A 10,716-nucleotide genomic window follows, 5' to 3' on the forward strand; every position below is an offset into this window, starting at 1 on the left:
TGCAGGTGTGTCTAGCATCCCGAAGAGGAAATAGGAAATGGTATCTTGACAGTGGATGCTCGAGACACATGACTGGTGATGAATCACAATTCATCACGCTTGATGCTAAGGATGGAGGGATGGTCACCTTTGGAGATAATGGCAAAGGAAAGATCATTGGGATAGGTAACATTGGTATCACTCCCTCCAAATACATTGAAAATATTTTGTTAGTTAAAGGTTTAAAGCATAACTTACTTAGCATTAGTCAATTTTGTGATAAAGGGCATAAAGTTATTTTTGAATCATCTGTTTGCATTGTGACTAGTCCTATTAACGATGGCATTAAATTTATAGGACATAGGCATGGCAATATTTATATGGTAGATTTGAATGATTTAGCCAAATTAGACATGCAATGCCTAGTATCCTTGAATGCTAAAGTTAATGAGACTAGTTGGCTGTGGCATCGTAGACTTGCACATATTAGCATGCATTCTCTTTCAAAATTAATTAAAAAAGAATTAGTTCTTGGTTTGCCAAAACTGAATTTTGAAAAGGATAGAATTTGTGATGCATGCCAATTAGGTAAACAAACTAGAGTTTCATTTAAATCCAAAAATACTGTTTCAACTTCTAGACCATTAGAGCTCTTACATATGGACTTATTTGGACCAACTAGAACCACTAGTCTAGGAGGAAAATGATATGGCTTTGTAATTATAGATGATTACTCTCGTTTTACTTGGGTTTTCTTTTTGGCACACAAAAATGAAACTTTTCAGATTTTCACTAAATTTCACCGAAAAGTCACTAATGAAAAAGAGTTTTCAATTCAAAATATTAGAAGTGATCATGGAACTGAATTTGAAAATCAAGACTTTGAAAATTTTTGTGATGAAAATGGAATTGGCCATAATTTCTCTGCTCCTAGGACACCCCAACAGAATGGGGTAGTTGAAAGGAAAAACAGAATCTTAGAAGAAATGGCCCGTACCATGCTTTGTGAAAGCAACCTTCCAAGATATTTTTGGGCGGAAGCAATTAACACAGCATGTTATATTTTAAATCGTACTTTGATTAGACAATTTTTAAAGAAAACCCCCTATGAACTTTGGAAAGGAAGAAAACCAAATATTGCATATTTTCATGTTTTTGGTTGCCGATGTTTTGTATTAAATAATGGCAAAGAAAAACTTGGTAAATTTGATGCAAAATCAGATGAAGCAATCTTTCTAGGTTACTCCTCCACTAGTAAAGCATTTAGAGTTTTCAACAAAAGAACTTTAGTAGTTGAGGAGTCCATACATGTTGTTTTTGATGAATCTAACGATCTTCCTTCAAGGAAGAATGAGGGTGTTGATGATGCAGATCCACTAATAGAAGGTATGAAGGAGATCACTCTAAAAGATTCAGCAACTCCAGAAGACAAGGATCAAGAAGACAAACAAGATGAGAGAGGTGAAGAAACTCAAGAACAATCTCAAGGTACAAATGACCTACCCAAGGAGTGGAGGTATGTTCACAACCACCCTAAGGAGTTAATTATTGGTGATCCTATGCATGGGGTAAAAATCTGTTCTTCACTTAGAGATGTAGTTAATCATTGTGCTTTTGTATCTCATCTTGAACCTAAAACTTTTGAAGAAGCTGAAAATGATCATAATTGGATTAATGCAATGCAAGAGGAACTTAATCAATTTGAAAGAAATAATGTTTGGACCTTAGTATCAAGACCTAAAAATCATTCAATAATTGGCACAAAATGGGTCTTTAGAAACAAATTAGATGAGTATGGAAATGTAATTAGAAATAAAGCAAGACTGGTTGCTAAGGGATATAATCAAGAAGAAGGAATTGATTTTGATGAAACCTTTGCACCTGTTGCTAGATTAGAAGCTATTAGACTTCTACTTGCATATGCTTGCTTTATGAAATTCAAATTATTTCAAATGGATGTTAAAAGTATATTTTTAAATGGATATATTACTGAAGAAGTATATGTAGAACAACCCCCTGGATTTGAAAATCATGCTTTTCCTAATCATGTCTTTAGATTAAATAAAGCTTTATATGGATTAAAACAAGCACCTAGAGCATGGTATGATAGGCTAAGCAAATTTCTACTAAATAATGGTTTTTCAAGAGGTAATGTAGATACAACTCTCTTTATTAAAAGAAATCAAAATGATATGCTAGTTATACAAATTTATGTTGATGACATAATTTTTGGGTCTACTAATGAATCCCTTTGTCAAGACTTTGCTAAGCTTATGCAGGGGGAGTTCGAGATGAGCATGATGGGAGAACTCACCTTCTTCCTCGGACTCCAAATCAAACAATCAAAAGAGGGAATCTCCATCACCCAAAGCAAGTACACCAAGGAACTACTCAAAAGATTTGGAATGGAGAACTGCAAACCAATTGGCACACCAATGAGTCCCTCATGTAAGCTTGATAAGGATGATGAAGGTAAAAGTGTAGACTTAAAATACTATAGAGGTATGATTGTCTCATTATTATATTTAACTGCAAGTAGGCCTGATATCATGTTTAGTGTTTGTTTATGTGCTAGATATCAATCTAATCCTAAAGAATCTCATTTGAATGCTGTTAAAAGAATCCTTAGATACTTAAATGGTACTCAAACTCTAGGGTTATGGTACTCTAAGGACTCACAAATTGAATTATTAGGATATTCAGATGCTGATTTTGCTGGATGTAAATTAGATAGAAAAAGCACAAGTGGAACTTGCCAATTTCTTGGAGTTAACCTAATCTCATGGTTTAGCAAGAAACAAAATTCGGTGGCACTGTCTACGGCTGAGGCCGAATACATTGCAGTCGGAAGTTGTTGTGCTCAAATCTTGTGGATTAAGCAACAACTCGAAGACTTTGGAATCAAACTTAATGAAACACCAATAAGATGTGACAACACAAGTGCCATAAATCTATCTAAAAATCCAATTCAACACTCAAGATCCAAACATATTGAAATAAGACATCACTTTATAAGAGAACATGTTCAAAACAAAAATATAATTCTTGAATATGTTTGCACTGAAAATCAATTAACTGATATCTTTACAAAGGCCCTTAGTGAGGATAAATTCTGTGAAATTAGGAGAAATCTAAGAATTCTAGATCCATATGCCTAAATTTTTCTTAATTTCCAAGAATTGATGTCAAAAATTCTTAGAGCTCAATTTCCAACATCTATCCTGATTTCAAAAGCTCAAGTTTATCATTCTAAAAACTTATCTTTGAGCAAAACTCTTTCTCCCAAAATTTCAAATTTTTCTGGAATTTATTCATATTTTTTCTGAATTTTTGAACTTCATGAGTCGACCCCCATGAGTCGACTCAATGGCAAACTTGTTATTTCCTCAAACTTCCCACGGGCTCATTGTTTTAATATGGGTTGCTGTTCGTGAGCCGACCCATCCGGTCATCTTCTTCCCTCCAAAAGCCATCCTCTCCAATTTTTTTGCTCCATATCCAAGGAACTAGTTCGAGGCACTTCTCCCTCCTCCTTTCCACCAAAAATTGCCACCTTGGAAAGGGATTTTTGTGCTTTCTCCCATTGTTTGGCATGGTTGGAGCGTGCCCTAGCACTCCACCGTTCTTCCCAAATCCACCTCTTTTCTCCACCAAAATCCCTCTTCACTCTCTTGTGATCCCTCCTCCACTCATTCACTTGTTCCTCCAAGTCTCCTTGCCTGCTACTGTAGTGAATATGGCTCCGAAGATGAAGCTTCCCCAAAAAAGAAAGTCAGTCCGTGAGCCTGAAGAAATTGTCCGAAAGAAAAGGCAAGCTGGTCAGTCTTCCACTGCTCCCACTCCAGCTTCAGTATCTGCTCAAGGTCTCCCTCAATCCTCCCTAAGCCCCAGTAAGAATCCTCTATCTGATAGAAAAGTTGAAACCGGAAAGAATATAGATTTTCTGTTCTTTGAAAAAAGAGGGTTTTACATTTGCAATTAAGATTAAAAACCAAGGATGGGGTTTCTACTGCTCCCTTAAGGAAGTCACCTATGTTGACCTAGTTAGAGAATTCTACCAGAATCTACATTATGGAAATGGGTCAGTGACTTCAACAGTCAAGGGTATTGATATTTGCTTGGATTCTAGTATATTGGAAGAAATCCTTCAGTTGCCTAGTGAGGGTTACTCTTATATGGAACTCCCAGTAAAAGAAGAGGGGATCAGAGTTATTCTAGGAGAAACTTATTCAGGGAGTTTAAATAAATTGGAAGCAAAGATTTTGTCCATTGAGATGAGGATCCTGCATCAGATGGTAACGAAGCTCTTCTTTCCTAGGAGTGGTAGGCATGATTTACTTTCCAGCAGAGATGTATGTATCATGTTTCATGTCATCACTCAGACCCCCCTGAACCTCCCTGCACTTATGATAGAGGCCATGAGAGAGACTTTGAACAGATCTAAGGCACACTTGCCTTTTGGTATGGCCCTTACTCGAGTATTTAGGAGGTTTGGAGTTAGCTGTGAGGGGGAGGCATCTACTAAGCTCTCTCATGTGGACACTTTCAACCAACACAGCCTGCACCGAATGAGATTTACAAAGACTGATGGTGGTTGGATCAAGGGATCTGAGGAGAGAGTTGAGGAGAGAGCTGGAGAAAGAGCTGAAGATAGAGCTGAAGACAGAACTGAAGGCAGAGCAGAAGAAGAAGGTCCATCATCTCCTGTCCATGACTTCAGGACAGCATCACCAAATATCCAGTTCATTCCTGATACAGAGGCTGGCCCTTCAGAGTTTACTAGGATGCCCACACCAGTGTATCAGCCAGAGAGTAGAGCACCTCAATCAGAGTTCAGACTGGCTGACGATCAGATCGAGCAGATATCACAGCGTGTGGCTTCTTTGCTATCTAGTCAGTGGAGCAGTACTACTTTTGCACCAGGAGCCACTTCTTCTGATCAGACCATGGCTCCCCACATCTTCACTGTGTTTCAGATGATATCAGATCAGTCCATCCGGATTCAGCAACTTGAGGATACTATCTGGATACTGACTGGCAGAGTTCTTGACTTGCAGGGGCAAGTCCTTGCTTTGGCCCATCCTCAGCCACAGGAGTCCACTATTGAGGTCACAGACCTCATTGCAGAGGCTGGCAGGCTCAGAGGAGCACTGGAGGGTGGATATGAGTTACTGAGGAGAGAGATCCGAGGATCGAGTGAGCATGCATCCACTCAGTTCACTGCTCTACTTCAATCTGTTTCCAGAGCACTGAACGTACTTGATTCCATTAGGCTCACTCTTTCTGTTCAGTCCTTAGCCTCTCAGCGTTCTCAGCCACCCAGTTCTTCTCACTCTCTTGCTCGTGCCAGAGGCAGACGGGGTAGAGGACGCACTTCTGATCGAGATCCATCAACTTCTCATACCATATCTGATGACTCCGATCCATGACTTGTCTTGATCATTACTAGATCCTAGGTGTTAGTGTCTTGTTCTAGGATCTGTATTTTGGGGCCATGTATTGACAATTAGCTGGTTGACTATTATGAACTATGTAATGAAATAATTATGGTTTTATGGTATCATCTTTTACTTATATTTCTACCTTTTGTAATGATGTCGATCATATTTTGGTTATATATATTCTCCTTGTTGAAATATTGTCTTCTCTTTGTTGTTGTTTGCTGTTAATAATTGCTGTATTAAGGAGGAGCAAACATCTGTGATAAATTCTAAAGAGGGAGAAATTAAAAAATGTTTCAGAAAAAGGAGGAGTTAACCATGTTTGATGATGTCAAAAAGGGGGAGAAATTAAAGAAAAAGTAAAATTAAAGAAAAACCATAAATTATGAGCATTTAAAGAAAAAGCAACCCATCAAAAGCAAAACTACAAATTATGAGAAATTAATGAATGAATTGGAGAATTTAAAGAACAATATCAAAAGTACAATGTTAAGTACAATGCAAATAAATAACTTTTAAATTATTTCTTTACATATGCTCTGATTTGCTTTAAAAATTTAAATATGCTCTGATATACTTCAAAATTCTAACTTGCTCTGATACATCTTTTGAAATTTTATTTATCTTGATACATCTTAAGAAATTTAACTTACTCTGATACATCTTAAAATTTTTTTTTAACTTGCTCTGATACACTTGCTCTGATACATTGTAAAATTTTTTTTGATAACATTGTAAAATTATTTTTCTTGCTCCGATACATTACAAAATTTATTTTTTCTCTTGCTCTGATACATCTTAAATTCAAAATGATCTAATACACTTTCCAAATCAACTCTTAAACATGCTTTGGCATACATAATTATTTTTTGTATCAAAAGCATTTAAAGCACATAAGTATTTTTTGCTCTGATGCTAAAACTAAAATCAAATGAGAATGAGCAAATTTTCAAAATACAGCTTGCTCTGATAACAAAAACAAGTTTTCTGTTCTATCACCAAAATCACATAATCCAATGAGCATATCTTCAAATCTTTAAGCAAATGGGTGAACTATTCTTGCATATGACCATTTATATCACATGCCAAAAGAATAATACTCTTTTCAAGCATATAAATCTATAATGCATTCACATAAATATTTTTGTTCAAGTATTTTGTCATCATCAAAAAGGGAGAGATTGTTGCTCCTAGATTGATTTTGATGATTACAAAGCAGATTGAAGGGATACAAATATTTTTATTTGAAAAAGTCTTTATGCTCTTCAGAGGCAAAATTGTAATTTTACTAAAACCCTGATTTGATAGTATCATTTGGTAGAACTAATGATTTGTAATCTATTGGTGAAAATTTCATTATTTTTGGACTTATATTTTTGAAGTTATGAATGTTTGGAGTGCATGAGTCGACTCATGAGTCAACTCATGGCACAATGAGCTGATTGGCACGCAAAAATTTCTCTTGGCATGCTGGATTTTTGGCTTGGCACGACCTGTGAGTCGACTCATGAGTCGACCCACAAGACATGAGTCGACTCATGAGTCGACCTCTGCTGATTTGGGCCAAAAAAATCCAGAAACCACAGTTCTGGCTGTTGCAACAGAAGTCGACTCATGAGTCGACTCCTGAAGCATGAGTCGACTCATGAGTCGACCCCTGCGACGGAAATTGTCCGCAACGGCTAGTTTTTTGTCCGTTTTAATTGCCTTTTATGCTCCCTTAAAATGCTCTAACGGCTCTTTTTCTGCCTAAAATATTTTCCCTTGTTTCTTAAGGCTATAAAAGGTTTCAAAAGGTGAAAGAAAAAGGAGATCAACGATATACACGAGAGAAAAAGAAAGGGGATCCACAATCTATACGAGAGAGACAAGGAATCTACAATATACACGAGAGATTGTGAAAGAGAAAAGCAAGAGCATTCAAAAGGGCATTCAAGAGCATTCAAAGAGAGGGTTTTTCAAGCAAATTTTTTCAACCTTGATCAAGAGCTCTTTCAAAGCCTTTAAGAAGTCTTCAATCAAAGTTCACTTTCTCCTCAAGCGTTCATTCAACTCTTCATCCACCTTGAGAAAATCCAAAAAGGGGATTCTTCATTTGAGTAAAGTATTTTTATTGTTATATTCGCTCATTTAAGGAGCTATTCCTGTACTTATTTGTGCTCTAAACTGTCTTACTCTTTGTAAGTAATTATTCTTGTTTTTGGAGGGTTTCCAAAATAAGGGAAGGTTGATCCAAACCTGAAATCGGAGTATTTTGGATTGGCTTGTACCCGAGAAATAAGTGGACTAGCTTGGGATAGCTAGTGTCGGAGTTTTCGACGTTTGTATTCAGGTTGAATACAAGTATAGTGGATTAGAATTCCCAAGTAGGAGCTTGGGGAGTGGATGTAGGTGCAAGGTTGGCACCGAACCACTATAAATCCTTGTGTTTGTGGTGTGCTTTATTGTTTCTCTTTATTTCTTTATTATATCTTTGCATTCTGGCTTTAGGTAATTAATCTTGAATTAAAGTCTTTCTTCTCATTCATCAAGCTTTTAACAAATACTTTTCATAAGTAATTAGTTAAGCTTAAAATTTTTAAAAACCCAATTCACCCCCCCTCTTGGGTTGCATATCTGGGCAACAATTGGGTTAGACCTAAGGTTAGCTTAAAGAAATGGACTAAATTAGAGTAATTGGTCAAATCTAATCAAAAGTTGAATTAGATTAGGTCAAGGATACTCTAGACTCAACTCCAATAGTTGTAGTTGAATGGGTCCATGTCTTTAACTAGACCAAGATGGACTTAATTCATGGCTATGCAGTGGAACTCTATTTACTAAGTTGATCAAATTAAAACTAATAAACCGGTTGGTGTCTAAGGTAAGTTTGGCAGTTTGACCAGTGATTTTTAAGCGGGAGCTACTCGCAGTGATTTGATCTTTGACGAGTTAATGGCTTATCCCCACCACTGATCTCACTTACCTGGCTAACCTGGTGAATTAGGTTTTGATTAGATCACTTAGTGATTAGGGCTCACCCATGTCATTAGGTAAATCAGTTTGACTATTTAGGTGCTCCTAATGCCAGCTTTAATTAAATCTTTTTTAATCTGACTTGGTGAAGTCGGTGGGAGGATTGAAATTGGCTGGATATTTTCTTCTCATCTATCTTTTAATAAAATCCTCAAAAATTATTAAGTCCCTAAAAATGATTAAGTTATATTGATAACTAAGTCATAGCCTCCCATTAAGTGAGTGATAATGAGTCCATTAGTTTAATAATCATTGGAGGCCCAAAGGCCTGGTGCTTATTGACTAATGGAATTATCATTCATAATATGATAATTTGGTTTGAGTCTTTCTGATGGTGGTCAGGTTGGCCGGCCAAAGTTGGGCCTGATCATTTATTGGTCCGATTCACCAAATCAAATCATGTTAATGGTTGGACCTAACCAGATCTTTTCAGTGGAGGCCAAAGCCTACTGATTAGGTTCTGGGGCAAAATCAATTACTAGAAGTTGTTTAGAGAAATAACTGGTTATGAACCTACCCATAGATGCACATGGGTTGACCAACCAAAGTTGGACTCGTGTGTAGTCTGTGTGGATTCTAGTACCCACTAAGGAATTAAAATAATTCCTCGAATTGGAGGTTGAGGCTACCAGTTCGTAAAAATACTGAGAAAAACTTTAGACTAAAGTTCAAGTCTTTAGTATTTATAATTTATGTACTAATAGAGGTCTGGTTTTCCTTTATGCAGCTATGGCCACTACCCTGTCCCTCCGATCATTATTAGATAATAACAAGCTCATGGGATCTAATTTCAATAGCTGGTATCAAAAATTAAAAATCATCCTTGAACATGAACGGATCCTTTATGTAGTAACGGATCCGGCACCTGAGGAGCCAGCCCTGAACGTTAGAGGGACGGTCCGAGATACTTATCAGAAGTGGTTCAACGATCGCACCACCATTCGATGCATTATGCTGGTGGCAATGAATAATGAGTTCAGCCGCAGGTTCGAGAATGCCCAGCCACAGGAGATGCTTCAAATGTTGAACGACTCCTTTGGCACGCCTAACGACGTTGAAAGGCACAAAACTAGTTGTGCCATTTTCAATGCTCGGATGAGGGATGGAGCCTCAGTCACTGATCATATACTGTACATGATCGAAATGATTGAGCGCCTAAGTAAACTGGGCTTTCCCCTGCACGAGCAGCTTGGCAAGGATGCGATCCTTAATTCATTGCCCAAGTCCTTCCTCCCCTTCCTTACTCATTTTCGGATGACAAAGCCTACAGTGAACTACCACGGCTTGTTGGGGTTACTGCAGAACTTTGAGAAGGATCACCAGCTCCATAAGGAGTCGGTGAATGTTGTGGGAGGGTCGACCCTTTAAGAAAGGGAAGAAGAAGAACAAGAAGAAGAATAATAAGAAGGTGCAGCTGCATGCTGGGACGTCTGCATAGGGTCAGATCAAGAAGCGCAAGCCCGACCAGAGCCAGACGAAGTGCTACTTTTGCAAGAAGCAGGGGCACTGGAAGAGGAACTGTCCTCTATACATTGCCTCCCTGGACCCGAACAGACCGAAGAAGAAGCAAGGTACTTATATGATAACACCTTGCAACTTTTCCATTTGTGATACTACTGCCTAGGTATTGGATACCGAAAGCCCTTATCATATTTGTAATTCGATGCAGGGTCTGTAGGTCAGTAGGAGATTTGATGAAGGCGATAGATTCCTGAACGTTGGAGATGGAAGCAAAGTTCCAGTTCTAGTATTAGGAATCATGAACCTTGTAATCAATTCTTGAAATATAATTCTGAGTGAATGTCACTATTGTCCAAGCTTTTTATTAAATATTATTTCTGTAGGCCTTTTGGCCATGAACGATTATCAATTTTTAATAAAAAAAAATGTTTGCAATATCATTTTGAATGATGTTGTAATATTTGTTGGACAACTTAATAATGGAATTTACTTTCTATCACAACCTGTTAATGTGGTTCAAACCTTCGGTAAACACCTTAGAATAGATAATGTGTCAGAAGTCTACCTTTGGCACTATAGGCTAGGTCATATCAATAAGAATAGGATAAATAGATTGGCTTAAGAAGGAATTCTTGAAATAGGTGATTGTGAATCACTTCCAACCTGTGAGTCCTGTCTTCTTGGTAAAATGACCAAATCACTTTTTACTGAAAAAGATGAGCGAGCTAGTGAACTCTTGGCTCTGGTACATTCTGATGTATGTGGACCCATGAGCTCAAGTGCAAGAGGTGGATATTTCTACTTCATAACCTTCACAGAC

This window comes from Elaeis guineensis, chromosome 13, assembly GCF_000442705.2.
Source record: "Elaeis guineensis isolate ETL-2024a chromosome 13, EG11, whole genome shotgun sequence".
NCBI classification, from domain to species: Eukaryota; Viridiplantae; Streptophyta; class Magnoliopsida; order Arecales; family Arecaceae; genus Elaeis; species Elaeis guineensis.